The sequence below is a fragment of the Schistocerca serialis genome, chromosome 3, assembly GCF_023864345.2.
Source record: "Schistocerca serialis cubense isolate TAMUIC-IGC-003099 chromosome 3, iqSchSeri2.2, whole genome shotgun sequence".
Lineage (NCBI taxonomy): Eukaryota > Metazoa > Arthropoda > Insecta > Orthoptera > Acrididae > Schistocerca > Schistocerca serialis.
Window position 1 is genome coordinate 134932695 of NC_064640.1, and position 15099 is coordinate 134947793.

General features: G+C 38.0%; 1 non-coding gene across 1 annotated transcript; it reads left to right on the forward strand.

The window, feature by feature from the left end:
* The first annotated feature begins 14138 nt into the window (after positions 1–14138).
* Positions 14139–14212, forward strand: Trnat-ugu (transfer RNA threonine (anticodon UGU)). Its single transcript has one exon. It is a non-coding gene; the product is annotated as a tRNA-Thr (tRNA).
* The last annotated feature ends 887 nt before the right edge of the window (positions 14213–15099 follow it).

Consider the following 15099-nt stretch of genomic DNA (forward strand, 5'->3'; position numbering starts at 1 on the left):
CCTGCCGTCATCCAGTGTGTGAGGAGGGTTCCTGTAAAGACACAGTGCAAGTTTCCACGGTCCCAAACATGCTCTGTCGGGTTCATGTCAACAGATACCACGGACCATTCCAGTCAGTTTATTCCTGCGTCCTGAAGCAACGAGTTCATGAGGTTAGCGCCGTCTGCTCGTCCATTTGCAACTTGAAAGACGAATTTGTTGCCGATATGTTGACTCTAGGATCAGGCAACATGTTGGAGGAGCCTGTCCCGATACTTACCCTCTGTAGTGATGACCATTCCCAAAATACCATCGAACCCTCTCCATCTAAATCCTTGAAACTGTGTGCCAGGGACGTTCATTAATACCTGGCCACCTCTTCTACAAATATTCCGTTTGTCGGCGAAGAGAACACGACGTTACTGATTAAGGTTCCATTCTAGGTGTTCCCTTGCCCATCTTCCTCGTACACGATGGTGCTCAAGTGTTTGTACTGCTATTATAGATGCCTAGAGGTCAAGTTGATGACGTGGAGACGGTTGTGTACTGTCTAGGTCGACACAGCTGTCCCAATTGCCTCTCTTGTATTCTCGTCGGGGTACCTATGAGAGATAATTTGGAGGTAGCGGTCATTAGCTGGCGTTGACTGTGCGTGATTACCTCTACAAAGCAGATCGTTAATGCTTTGTGTCTGATGACGTGATTGAGAGCTCGAATGACGCCACCCTGGTATACGTCAATTCAGCGAGCAGAGTCCGATGCTGACAAGCCATCTTGCCGTAAAGTGATAATGCACGCATCATCTAAGCTTGAAATGACCTTTCGATTCACGATGAGAATCTACAAAGAGCGATCAAAAAGTTTTGCACAGTCGTCTCTAATTTTTTTATTTTTTGCGGGAGGAGAATGAAATTTTTGTGAACATACTTGGTACATTTAGCTATATATTGAGCCTACTCAATGTAGCCTCCATCAGCTGTGACGCATCTGGCCCAACGCTGTTTCCATGGTGTAAATGCACTTCGGTAAAATTCTGGAGACTGACTCTTACACCACCGCTTGATACAGGAAATAAGGTCTTTCTCAGTGTCAAAAGTTTTACCACGCAGGTGGGCCTTCAGACGACCAAAGAGGTAAAAATCAGATGGAGCCAAGTCCAGACTGTAGGGAGGATGAGGAACAATTTTCCAACCCATTTTCCTGATTTTCTCCTGCCTCATAATGGCTATATGGGGTTTGGCATTGTCATGGTGTAGTCTGATGAGCTGACTCTGAAGCTGTGCTCTGTAGGTCTTGATGGCACGTCGTAGCTTGTCCAATGACAAACAGTAACGGTCCTGGTTAATTGTGGAGCCAGGTTCCAAACCATCAATGAAAATGACACCACACTGATCCCAGAAGAAGTAGGCCGTCACCATTCGGCCCGCAGTTCGTGAAAGTCTTGGTCTCTTCTTCCGAGGGGAACTGGGATGATGCAACTCCATGGACTGGGTTTTGCTCTCAGGTTCGGACAAAAACAACTATGTTTCATCCTGGGTAATGAAGCCGTCAAAACACTGTTTCCACTCTTCAGTAAAGGTCTTCATGAGACCCTCGCACACATTCTTCCTCATCATTTTCATTTCTCTTGTCAATAATCCAGGCACCCAATGTGCACAGATTTTTCTGTACCCTAGTGACTGTACCAGTGATACCACACTACCCAATGACAAACGAGTCATTTCAGCAAGCTGTTATGTCATCACACATCTGTCATTTTGGATGATTTGATCAGTGGTCTCCTTATTCACATCACTCACTGCCGTCGATGGCCTACCGCATCGTGGATTGTCCAGCAGAGAGAAATTACCTTCTTTAAACCTCTGCTACCACCGCTGGATACAGCTGCGATCCACTGTGTGCTCCCCATAAACAGTGAGCAACTTCCTGTGAGTTAATGTGGCGGAGTCATGGCCAGTCTTGAAGAGGAACTCCATCACCAACCGTTGTCGCAACCTGACATCTACTTCATGGTCCATTATGGCTCACCTGTAAATAAAAGAAAAGACTTTTATACACCAACTTATAGCTAAATGTTCCAAGTATGTTCTCACAAGATTTCATCCTCCTCCTGCAAAAAACAAAAAAATTAGATACCACTGTGCTAACTTTTTGAACGTCCTTTGTAAATATTATATACAATCCGTATTGTCACATCCAGAATTGGATTTGCAGGGTGTTCTACTGAACTCAACAGAGAATGCATGTTTACTTTTAACTTCATTACACGGCTAATTCCTGTATTCAAAAGAGTACTGAAGAAACGGTTTGTCAACGACAAAAAATGAAGCACACTCTATGCATGTCACGAGAGTGGTGAAAAAACGTTTTTGAGAAGTTTAGATGAGATCCAGAACTGTCTTCTGCATCTGGGAAGATGAGGATTATGCTAGGCCCACTCAGAGAATAGCCATGAAATGAGAATAAAGTAAATCGCCAGTATGCTTGTTGACATTTCTGAGGGTTTGAATGGGGTAGCTACCAATAACTATTTGGGAAAGGATTTAGGTAAAAACGAGAAGGAAAATTAAAGTTATCAAAGTACAGCAAGGCAAAGAATTAGCAGCAACATCATCACTTATATACCATATCTCTTCTCTTTTACCTATATTTTCTTTCATGAAAAAAAGAACTGTCTTTTTTTAAAGTTGCTTCAGCTTGGGTTGATATCTGATCCTCTCCAATTGCTCCTGTTTGGTATTTGGTATGTAAGTGTGATTTATTCAAAATATTGGATGTTAATATAAAATGTAACCTCCTGGCAGATTAAAACTGTGTGCCAGACCGAGAATCGAACTAGGGACTCCAACATCCCGAGTTCAAGTCTTGGTCTGGCACATTGTTTTAATCTGCCAGAAAGTTTCATATCAGTGCACATTTTGCTGCAGAGTGAAAAATTTTGAATATTTTGACTTAGCAACAGACTTCTGTACAAAGTCCATATTTATTAATGATGTTTTACTATTTGCAGTACAGAACTGTATATACTGTGTTTTCTCAAAATTTAGTGAGAGTCCATCTGCAGAGAACCACTTAATAATCTTCGAAAACACATTACATACAATTTCCACAGCTAACTCTTGTTTGCTGGGTGTGATAACTATATTTTTATCATCAATAAAAAGAACTAGCTTTGCATCATCATGAATATAGAGTGGCAAGTCATTAATACATTCTAAGAAGAATAAGGGTCCCAAGACTGAACCATGTTGGACACCATTCTTGATACCTTCCCAGTCAGAGGACTCTGTCGACTTTCACAGACTATCTCTAATGTTAATTTCAACCTCCTGCATTCTTCCAGTTAAATAGGAATTAAACCATTTGTGCACTGTCCCACTTATACATCTATACTTAAGCTTATCTAGAAGACTTTCATGATTCACACAGTCAAAAGCTTTTGAGAGATCACAAAATATCCCATTGGGTGATGTTCAGTTATTCAGAGCATTCAACATTTGATCATTAAAAGCATATATAGCATTTTCTGTTGAAAAGCCTTTCTAAAAACAAAATACCAACTTTTCACAAATATGTGAAGCTACTCTTAAATACATTACTTTTTCAAGAATTTTGGTTAAAGCTGTCAGAAGTGAGATTGGGCAGAAGTTTTTAGCATGAGACCTGTTGTCTTTTCTATGCAATGGCTTAGCAATAGCATAGTTCAGTCTACCTGGAAAAATGCCATGTTTCAGTGAGCTACTGCATATCGGCTGAGAATTGTACTTATCTGTTGGGAACAAGCTTTTAGTACTCTGTTGGAAAAGTCATCAATTCCATGTGAGCTTTTACTTTTGAGTGAAAGTATGATTTTCCTAATTTCAGTAGGAGAGATGGCTTGAATTTCAATTTTATCAAATTGCATATGTATTGCCTCTTCCATATACATCCTTGCATTTTCTAATAAATAGATAGATCCTATTTTCTCTACAACAGTTAAAAAATGATTATTAAAAATATTGTCTACTTCTGATTTTTTGTTGACAAACTTTTAATTGAGTTTGTTTAAAATACAGTCTTCTTGTGCTCTAGGTTGCCCTATTTCCCTTTTAACAATACTCCAAACTGTTTTATTATCAGAGGCACTAATCTCAGAAATAATGCATGGAGTTCTCAGTTTTTACTAACTTTTCTTAACACAGCACAGTAGTTTTTATAATGTTTGACTGTTTCTGGATCATTACTCCTTCTAGCTGTAAGATACATTTCCTGTTTCTGTTTACAAGATATTTTTATTACTTTGGTAAGCCACGGCTTTTTAGATGGTTTCTTATGATTACATTTCACTGTTTTCTTAGGAAAATTGTTTTCAAAAACACTCACAAAAATATCATGAAATAGGTTAAACTTTAAATTAGGAACAGGTTCCCTGTACGCCTTATCCCAATCTAACTGTTGCAAGCTTTCCCAAAAATTTGCAATTGTTAAATCGTTAACTGAATGCACTATTTTGGAAGACTGTTTTGCCTTATTGTATGGAGTTACATCATATACTGTAACTAGCTGTGCTTCATGACCAGACAGATAATTCTTAATAAGAAAAGTTTTTATTTGATTAAATTTATCTTCATCTATAAACACATTATGTATCAGTGTGCTGCTTTCCTGTAATACCCGAGTGGTAACTGATGTCAAACTGAAACAACCTTGTAAAATTTCAAGCTCAAGCTTTCTATCAGACTCTTTTAGAAAATCTACATTGAAATTCCCATAAAAAATACTTTGCTTCCCACTGTCTGACAGACAGCACTACAAAGAATCAAAGCTTTTCAAAAATTGCTGAAAATTTCCCAATAGAGACCTATACACAGCTACAATTATAAAAGTACCATTATTCATCTTAAGCTCAAATGCACATGCTTCTAAATGTTACTCTATACAAAACCTTTTAGTTTCTAAAATTTTCACACTATGACATATTTTAACATATATGGCAACTCCTCCTCTCTCCACTGTGTCTCTCCTTACACATGCTGAGAGCTTATATCCACCTACATTTACCTTTTACATATCTCTGACTATATGATGTTCCAACAGGATTATTACATCCACTGCACTCTCAGTTTCTAAATATTCAAAACAAACAACATACTTACTAACTGAGAGTTCTTCACATTTTCACATCTATGTAAAGTGTGTGGTGCAATACCAGCTGTTCACTTTTGTTTCATTGGTTACATGGCCATTACTTTTAGACAAAACTTAATGCTAAGGATAACTGAGGAATTACATCTTCCAAGTCATTAGCCTGATGTGTGGAAAACTGTAGAAGCTTGTGAATTTTTGCTGGTGAAAATGAAAACAGAGGTAGAGGAAATGGTAAGACTACATCCCATAGCCTGTATCTCTGAAAAAGCAATAATGGACTGCCTAAAGTACCTCCAGCTTTTAAAGTGAAGTATCTTCAACATTGACTTAACATGTAGTGCTTTCAATTCAGAGGACGGGATGGAGAACTAAGCGAATACAGGCCACTGGTGAACTATGCAATGGAAGCTCCCCCTTTTTCTCATAGTAAACTTTTGATGCTTATAATTTCTTTCATCATAAGAAGTCGAACCAGCTATCTTCGGATTAAGCACTATGTCATCCCCACTATAAGTAACTCTGACAATGAAAGCAGTTGAATTTAGTCTTCAGAACTATAAATAGGCAACTCTACCATCTTCTCCATTTCCCAAATAGATTTTCAGAACTGAGTGTCTCATTTTCAAGAAGCATTTTGTCTTCAAAATGGAATCTGGTATTATATGACGGGTGTTCATAATATGCTTTCTTACACGAAAATTTTGAAGTACCTCTTATGCTCATTGATACATGCATCAACCTGGTATCACTCTGAATTCCGTGTGTGCTGATGTATCTCTTATCAACAGTTTTGCAGCCTTCCACAATACAAACATGAAGTGATTCTGTAGTTTGTCCCAGGGTTAGGTACACAATAGGTTTCAAATGGCCTAATTTTAGGGTTACTGTCTGTCAACTGCTAAATAATAGATTCCATGACAGATTATTAGGGAGAAGCATTTTAGTTCCCTGGTCTCCACATTCTATATGGTTAAGCAAATAAACTTTTATTTGTTGGGGTATTGGAAAGTTCTTATGTATCTAATCATGGTGGAAGAAGCAGGATGTCTTTTCTTTGTCTATCAAGAAAGGCTGTGAAAAAATATTTATTTATTTATTTATTTATTTATTTATTTATTCTTTGCCCATGGACTCCAGCTGAAAATCCAGCTGAGAGTATTGGGTGTGTCATACAATAGCCTATTAACATCAAACTTGATTTCAATATATATATAAATGAAACAAATGATTAAACAGAAATAGTCCATAATCATACAAAGGTTTTACATGTTTCACATTATATGTACACACAAATCAAAAAAACATACAGAAATGATAATTTTTACAAGTACATTTCAGTAATGATATATTTAAACACATCTTAGTATTCACTCAAACTGTATATACATTTCTCTGTGAGATATAGTTTCAAATGATTTTTAAAACATCTTAGATCTCTTTCTTTTTTAATGATTTTGGGGAGTTTATTAAAAAACCTTTTGCCTGCTTCTTCTGGGGCAGTCATAGACAGTTTTAGATTTCTGTTTATCATGTAGTAATTTTCATTTCCTCTTGTACCGTGTTTGTGTACATCTTTATTTAGGAGGTGTTTATCACTTGACCTTACCACCATTATGCTTTGGTATATATACAGTGAATATACTGTCATAATATTATAGTGTACAAAAGCTTGCCTACAGGTCTGTCTTGGTGGTATTTTTGCAATGCATCTCACTGCCCTTTTCTGAATTGTGAATATTCTTTTTAGGTAGCCAGCTTGTGCATTTCCCCATATATGAACCGAATAAGACAAATTTGGGAAGACAAGTCCATAATACATTGATCTGAGGACTTTATCATCCACAGTCTTAGCTGTTTTATGCATGATGAAGATCTGTTTGTTTATCTTTTTACACAGTGCATCTATGTGCTCCCCCCATGCCAAATGTTTGTCTATTATAGTTCCTAGAAAATTTGTGCTGGTTACTTCTTTAATAGTGTTTCCATTTATATTAACATTTATATTATAATTTTCACTATGCTTGGTCTGAAATACTACATTCATTGTTTTAGACTGATTCATAAACAGGTTGTTTTGTGTTAAATATTTATTTGCATTTTCAATAGTCAGGAGTGCTTCCTTCTCAAGCTCCTCCTTTGTGTCAGCTGTGCAAATGATTGTTGTGTCATCAGCATACATAATAAGTTTCTGATTTATATAGTTGGGGAAGTCATTTACGTAGAGTATAAATAGTATTGGCCCAAGCACAGACCCTTGCGGCACACCGTGTTTAACTGTTTGTAATTCTGATATGTAGTTTGTTATGTTTCCCCCACTAGTATGTCTGATTTCTGTACATTGTTTCCTATTTGTAATGTATGATTTAAGTATGTCATAGCATTTTCCTCTAATTCCATACTGATATAATTTCATCATTAATTTTGAGTGGTTCACACAATCAAATGCCTTAGATAGGTCCATAAAAATCCCGCAAGTCTTTTGTTGCCTGTCAAGTAAATTAAGAATGTGCTCAATTATATCTGTTGATGCTGTTTTTGTTGACTTCCCTTCTCTGAAACCATGTTGTGATGAATGCAGTATACTGTACTTTGTTATAAAACTTACAATTCTATTCTTTATTATCATTTCATAGATTTTAGCAAATGTTGAGATCAATGATATTGGCCTGTAATTTCCTAATTCATCCCTGTTCCCTTTCTTAAATATTGGCTTCACTTTACTTACTTTCAGTGAATCTGGAAATATACCTTCTTCTATCGCAGCATTCAGCATGTGTGTCAATGGTTTTAATATACATTCTCTGCATTCCTTTATGAGATGTGATGTGACACCATCCAAGCCAGAAGAATGTTTAATTTTAAGTTGTTTTATTAGGTTTGACACTTCTGCATCTGTTGTAGGTATGAAAACCATAGTATGATTTGTATGTGGGGGGTTTAACAATTTACTTACTGCATTTGTTTTATTTTGACTTATTAATTCGTCTGCTACAGTAATATAATATCTGTTAAAAGTATTGGCTACTTCTAGAGGGTTTGCGTTGCTTTTCCCACTCATCAGTGGGCAGATGTCCTCTGCCCGATTTGCTACTTTTCCTCTCTCTCCATTAATGAACGACCATAAACCTTTTGAGTAGTTTTTTCCCTTATCTATAGACATCCTGATGAATGATGCTTTAGTTTCTCTGATAAAACTACAGTACTCTTTCTTTTTTATTTTATACAGTGTGTTGTAGGCCTCATTATTTTTTTGTTTGGAGAGGTCATAATACACTCTCAGATTATTTCTGGCATGGATTACTTCTCCAGTCACCCAGCTTTTCTTTTTTTGTTGCTGTTTGACAAGCCTTTTACTAACAGGACATGTAACATCATAATAATAATTGAATAAAGAATAAAACTGGTTCCATTTGGTGTTTGCATCTTTAGCTGCATATATTGTTTCCCAGTTTTCTGCCTCTAACATCTTTTTTAGCAGATTTATGTTATGTGGGTAGTTCTGTCTTCTCATCTCCCATATCTTCTGCACTGAATCACTAGTCTTTATATTTATGTCTATCATGATTGCAAAATGGTCTGCTAATGTGGAGTTTATTACCTGTGTGTCACAATAGCATGTAGGAATATTTGTTATTACATGATCAATAATAGTTTCACTATGCTTTGTTACTCTGGTTGGTTTATCTATTTTTATTTTTAGATTGTATATGCACAATAAGTCCATAAATACATCTAGAATTCAATAGAATGTGGATTTGATGGCTATATCAGCGATAACTGAGGGCATTTTTAACTTTTCCTGTAGGAAAGAGTTTCATATGATATGCTGATACATTTTGTTATTGTGTGTTTCCCAATATTAATGCATTACAAAGAGTTGTAGAAAATGAGTTCTAACATGGAAATGAATCATTTCCAGGCCCAAGTATATACAGGGTGATTTTTTCCACCATGTACAAACTCTAGTGGTAAATTGATGAGAGGACAGGGAACAGAAAAGGTCTAATGAACTTATTTCTGGCAGTGCATGGTTTCCATGCTAGAGATGATTTATTCAATCATGCACTGTTACGGAGATTGTGGTCTAATACATGCTGTACCATGCAGCCACAGTTACAGTATGTGTTGAAAATGGTTTTCATGTGCCTCAACACATGTGTGTACATGTCATAGCAAGTTCTGTTTCACATGTTCACATCGGCCCTGCTGCATCCGAACAGCAACATAGGTAGCATGAATACAATGCTTCTGTGTCATGATGGTTTTGAGATGGCCCCATAACCGGAAATCACACACGTTGAGATCTGGTGAATGAACAGGCCACACAACTGGACCCCCTGATCCATCAACCAAGGGGGACATGATTGAGATGCATCCAGATTTTAACGACAAAGTGGGCTGGAGCACCTCCATGTAGCAGCCACATAACCCTTCGAATCATCAATGGTACTTCTTCCAGCAGGGGACGCAAAGTCACCCACATGAAAGGCTGATGGTTATGGCCTGTTCGGCAAAATGGAAGGAAGACTAGTCCCAAAATATGGTTGCCATTTATCCTGGCCCAAACATTCCAGCTGCACCGATGCTGATGATTTGCTGTCCCCATACCATGGGGGTTCTGCATATTATCCCACAGATGACTGTTACGAAAGCTGAGGTGGCCTCATATGTGAACAGGATGGATGACACAAATCCTGGAATTGTGGTTGTGTGGTGAAGAAACCAGTGACAAAACTGCTCCCGATGTGGAAAGTTTGTTGCTAGTAAGCTCTGCACACACTGTAAGTGATAAGTGTAGTAGCAGTTGCCATGGAGAATGTTCAAAACAGCTGTCTAGCTTACCCTATACTGGCGGATCAACTGCCTGGTACTGACACACCAGCTGCCTTCCACAGTGTTAATCACATTTTCCTTCAAGTCTGGTGTCTAAACATTTTGGGTAGATCCTTCATAATTTCCCACTTCCTGAAATGACCCTGTCTCAAACATATGGTGAAACACTATTCCAATTATTGACTGCTGTGGCAGCGGGAATATGTCTCCTGATATGACCTTGCTATCTGCCTCCTGTTGCCATTTGCCTTTCCATAAATAAACACCATGTTGTAAGGCTCTCAGTTCAAATATCAAACCAGTGTGTACAATGCTGTATCGCAGCCACTATAATGTGAGTCAGCAAGAGAACTGAATTGGACACAACATTACCAATTACTATGACAGGAGAGGAAGCTAGGGCATGATGCATGAGGAACAGTCCCACCCTCTGGGAGGAAACCATGCGTACTTTAACTGTGGCTACATGATACAGTACATATTAGACTGCAGTCTGTGTAACAAAGTATGATTGAATAAATGGCCTTTAGCATGGAAACCATGCATTTCTGGACATGAGTTCATTAGACCTTTTATGTTCCATATCCTCTCACTGATCAATTCCTAGAATGTGTACATGGCGGAAAAAATCACCCTGTATAACAAATTTTCTTCTTCCATGTGATAGAATGTGTCCTGAAAGTTTTGGCATAATTTTTAATTACACACTGTATATTAACTTCCAGTATTTTGAACAGATCACAATTACATGCCAGATACCAAACAGGGGCAACTGGAGAGGATGCAACTGAGGTAACTTTTAAAAAAATGGCCATTCTTTTCATACGAAGGAAACTAAATAGGAGAGGAAAGATATAGTATATAAGTGGTGGTGCTGCTAATTCTTACCTTTGTTACACTTTTATTATTTTAATTTTCCTTCTCATTTTTACCCAAAAACTTTTGCATATCTGTCAGTGTACTCCTGGCTCCAACACCTAAAGGTCTCTTCTGAATTTGGTAATTGAAACACAGTCCTCATCATATTTACATGCTATTTTTTTTCATTTTCCATTTTGCTTTCACATCTTTAATGTATGTATAGTAATATAGAATACCTTATATCTTCACAAAAGGAAAGGAAAATGTACTAAAATAAGTTGTCATTGTCATTGTCGTCTCCTTCGTCTTCTTCTTCTTCTTCTTCTTCTTCCTCCTCCTCCTCCACCTCCTCCTCCTTCTTCTTCTTCTTATTACACTGTTGAACCTACTGTTTACTTATTAATGTGAGATTCTAGATGCTCTGATACCCATATTATGTCACATATATAGAAGGTGGAATGAGTGAGAGGAGCAAGAAAGTATGGAGAGGAAAGGAGATTTACAAAGAAGGACAGGAGTCTAGGGAATGGGATAGGAATATGGCACCAGTGGGATATCCAGGTCCATACAGAGAGAGTTGGTTGTGTCATACAGTGAAGTGTAGGAGAGCATTGGGAAATAGGGGAGGGGTGGGGGGGAGGCAGAACAAAGGAAGAAGGTGACCACTGAGAGGAAAGTGTGAGAGTAGATTAATGGAGTGAAGTGGAAGTGTGGGGCATGGGAACATAGGTTAAAGTAGGAATGTACAGGTACTAGAGGTAATTGAGGTCAGGAGCAATGTACAAACAAAGAATCTGTTGTAGAGGCAATTCCTAGATATATAATTCAGAGAAGCTGGCATTGGGTGGGGGGAGAGGGGCAATCCAAATAGCATGCATAGATTTTGAAGCAGTTATTGAATTCACTCTAGAGTGAGTAGTTACCTGTTCTCCTGTATTGTTCATATTTCACCCAAAACTTTCCAGTATAATTTTCACATATGTAAAAGATACTGAAATATTTGTTTGTGTAAGTATGAAGGCTTCATTTTTAATTTGCATTGTAGCAAGGGGTAGTGAAAGACTTTGAAGGTATAAATTTTAAAACTATTGTTAGTCACTCAAAACTATTTAAAAATATACTTTGATTCACCATAATTGATACAAATCTTCACCTCTGCTGCAGAGCGGTCAGCACATCTGACTCCCATGCAGAGGACCCATGTTCTGTTGCCAGTACTGCCAAGAATTCTGCCTTGGTGGGAGCACTGGAATGAAGTGCTGTCAGCCTTGTAAGGATAACTGAGTAGTTATTTGAATGGGATTGTAGATTGTATTTTATTGGTCCTGTTGTCTACATAGCAGCTTATGCATAAGACATTGGACAAGTCAAGTTATAAATATACAGTCTGAAAGTAATTTCAAGACATACATATTTAAGCTTACAATAATACACTTTACACGTAAGTATTTATATAACACATTTCATAAATTTAAATATTCTTCAATGGAGTAAAAGCAGTGATGCTGTAAATATGACTTTAGAGATTTTCCAAATGTATTGACCTCAGTGATAGCTTTTATGTTTTCAGGAAGTTTGTTATAAAGCTTAACTCCCATGTGAAAAGTACCTTTTTGGCACAGTGCTGTGCTGATTTGAGTCATATGTAAGTTTCTGTTTTGTCTGGTAAAGTGCTCATGTATATCACAGTTTTTTTGTAGTCTCTGGTCCTTGCCTATTACATTTAATTTAAAGAACAAAAGGGTTTCCATAATGTATACACATGGTAATGGGGGAATACCAGATTTCTTAAACAGGGGTTTACAAGAGTCTCTAGGCTTGCACCCAAACAAGATTCTAATGGCCCTTTTTTGTAGTTTAAAAGTGCTATTAGCTATTTTAGAGTTTCCCCAGAAGGTGACCCCATATCTAAGACGAGAATGAAAGTACGCATGATATGCATTCAATACTGTTTTCTCGCTACAGCATGATTTTAATGAACAAAGAAGATAACATGTTTTGCTCAGTTCTGCATTGAGATATTCAATATGCTTATTCCATCTGATGTTACTCTGCAGCCAAAGTCCTAAGAATTTGGTTTCAGTACTGTTACCAACTGGTTCGTCATTGATAGAGACTAATGGGATAAACATGTCCTTGTTAGGAACATTGTGGAATTTTAGAGCAACGGTTTTCTTACTGTTTATTACAAGCTGATTACTCTGTGCCCAGCTGCTAAGTTGTTTCGTGACCATGTTTACTGTCTGCTGTAACTGTTCATCGTCGTCTCCTTTTAGTAGAATCGTGGTGTCATCTGCAAATATGATTGATTTGTGTGCATCAATATTTAAGCTTAGATCATTTATGTACAGAAGAAACAGAAGGGGTCCCAATACGGATCCTTGGGGTACACCACATTTTATTTGTTTATAGTCAGATAAGTGATTAGATACAGTTTTTAGTTCAATATTTGTGTGCTTGACGCATACTGCCTGCATACGATTTGTCAGGAAGGACCTGATCCACTTGTTGGACAGACCTCGAATACCATATCTTTCTAGCTTTGATAGAAACTCTAAAATTTGGAAAAATGAAAATGATTAGGAGGGTAGTGTGCTGTCCCTGTGCTTCTCCACACCACATCCAAATAACGTAATAAGCCAGAGGATGATCAGTATCATCAGATCCTCTGGATCTGGTCTCAAAGCTATTTGACACAAAAGTTGGGTATATTGCTACCACTTGCATTATCTGTACATAGAAAACAACAAAATACTTGGGAGTAGACAAGCAGCTGGTTCTGTGGAAGGAAGAGAAGATAGTCTGGTTGGATAATATCAATGCATCCTCTCCAAACAAACTGCTATGACTACAAGCCTCTCAAGTACAGATCTCAGAGTGATCAACTTTTCCTCCTTTTGATGATCATATACTGTAGCAATGACCTTTAACCATAGATATGGGACCCACAAAAATTATCTAAGAATGGGTAATGCCTGAAATACAATATATATGAAGATAGTAACTGTTCTCAAAAGAACAGATACCATTGATGACCGTGCAGCTTCTCTAGAATAAATGATAATTAATTGAAACCCTCAGCTGCTGACAGGTGTTGTTGATATACTTCGATGGGGACAGCTGAAAATGTGTGCCCCGACTGGGATTCAAACCCAGGATCTCCTGCTTACATGGCAGACACTCTATCCATCTGAGCCACCGTAGTGTGCATGAGTAATGAGTGGATGGGAAAATATCTATTAGGTACATTACGTTTTTAGATTGTGGACAGTTGGCAATGCGGGTCTCACGGGAAGCGTGCAAGGGATAAGTCCCTGCTGTCGCGCTATTCATCTGTGTCCTTGATGGCTCAGATGGATAGAGTGTTTGCCATGTAAGCAGGAGATCCCGGGTTCGAGTCCCGGTCAGGGCACACATTTTCAGCTGTCCCCATCGAGGTATATCAACAACACCTGTCGGCAGCTGAGGGTCTCAATTAATTATCCTGAAATTCAACCTGTTGACTGATACTTGTTGACATTCACTCAAGTGAATAGGGACATGCTCCTATCTCAGCTACATATTTTCCTTGAGGTAGTCACATAAAGAAACATTTTTCAAGTACTTTGCATGGGATTGCTATATACAGCTAATGTGCAAGGCAACCAACCACATGTATGCTGCTTATTTCTTGTCACAGGCTGGAACATTCCCAGCAGATATGCAAACTTGTAAAGAAGACTGCAAATAAATGGAAGTCCACTGTGTACAAGGTTGAATCCCAGCTCAGCTTGCAGAAAGCAGATATATTTGGATTTGATGAGAAATCCATACCAGTGCAAACCACCAAACATTCATGAATAGAATGGCTGGAGGAAAGATAGTGCCTTTGTATGGGGTGGTATACATGAGAGCTTACCTGGCTCTTTTGACAGTAATCTCTTCACTTTTAGCTTCCAAATGAAGCACTGAGGGATCACTACCCAAGGATCCGTGTGATCTGTGTCTCAAAGTAGGACACCATCCATGACAGAGAATCTATGTCGAAAGATGGAATAATTATAGAGAGGATTGGACACACAAGAAAGTGGTGAATCCGGTCAACCATGTTGCACGAATTTTATGACCTTCCGCAAAACAGGATCCAAAGCTGCAGCCTTCATGATCCATGTGCTAGTTACAGGAAAACCATCAACTGCCTGCTGTGTGGTGACATCAATGAGGAAACAAAGCAATTCCTCCTGATCAAATCCTGCATCCTGAGTCATGGATCAGCCAGCAGGTGGGAAGGTGGGACAAAGTATCATCATTTACTGTTGA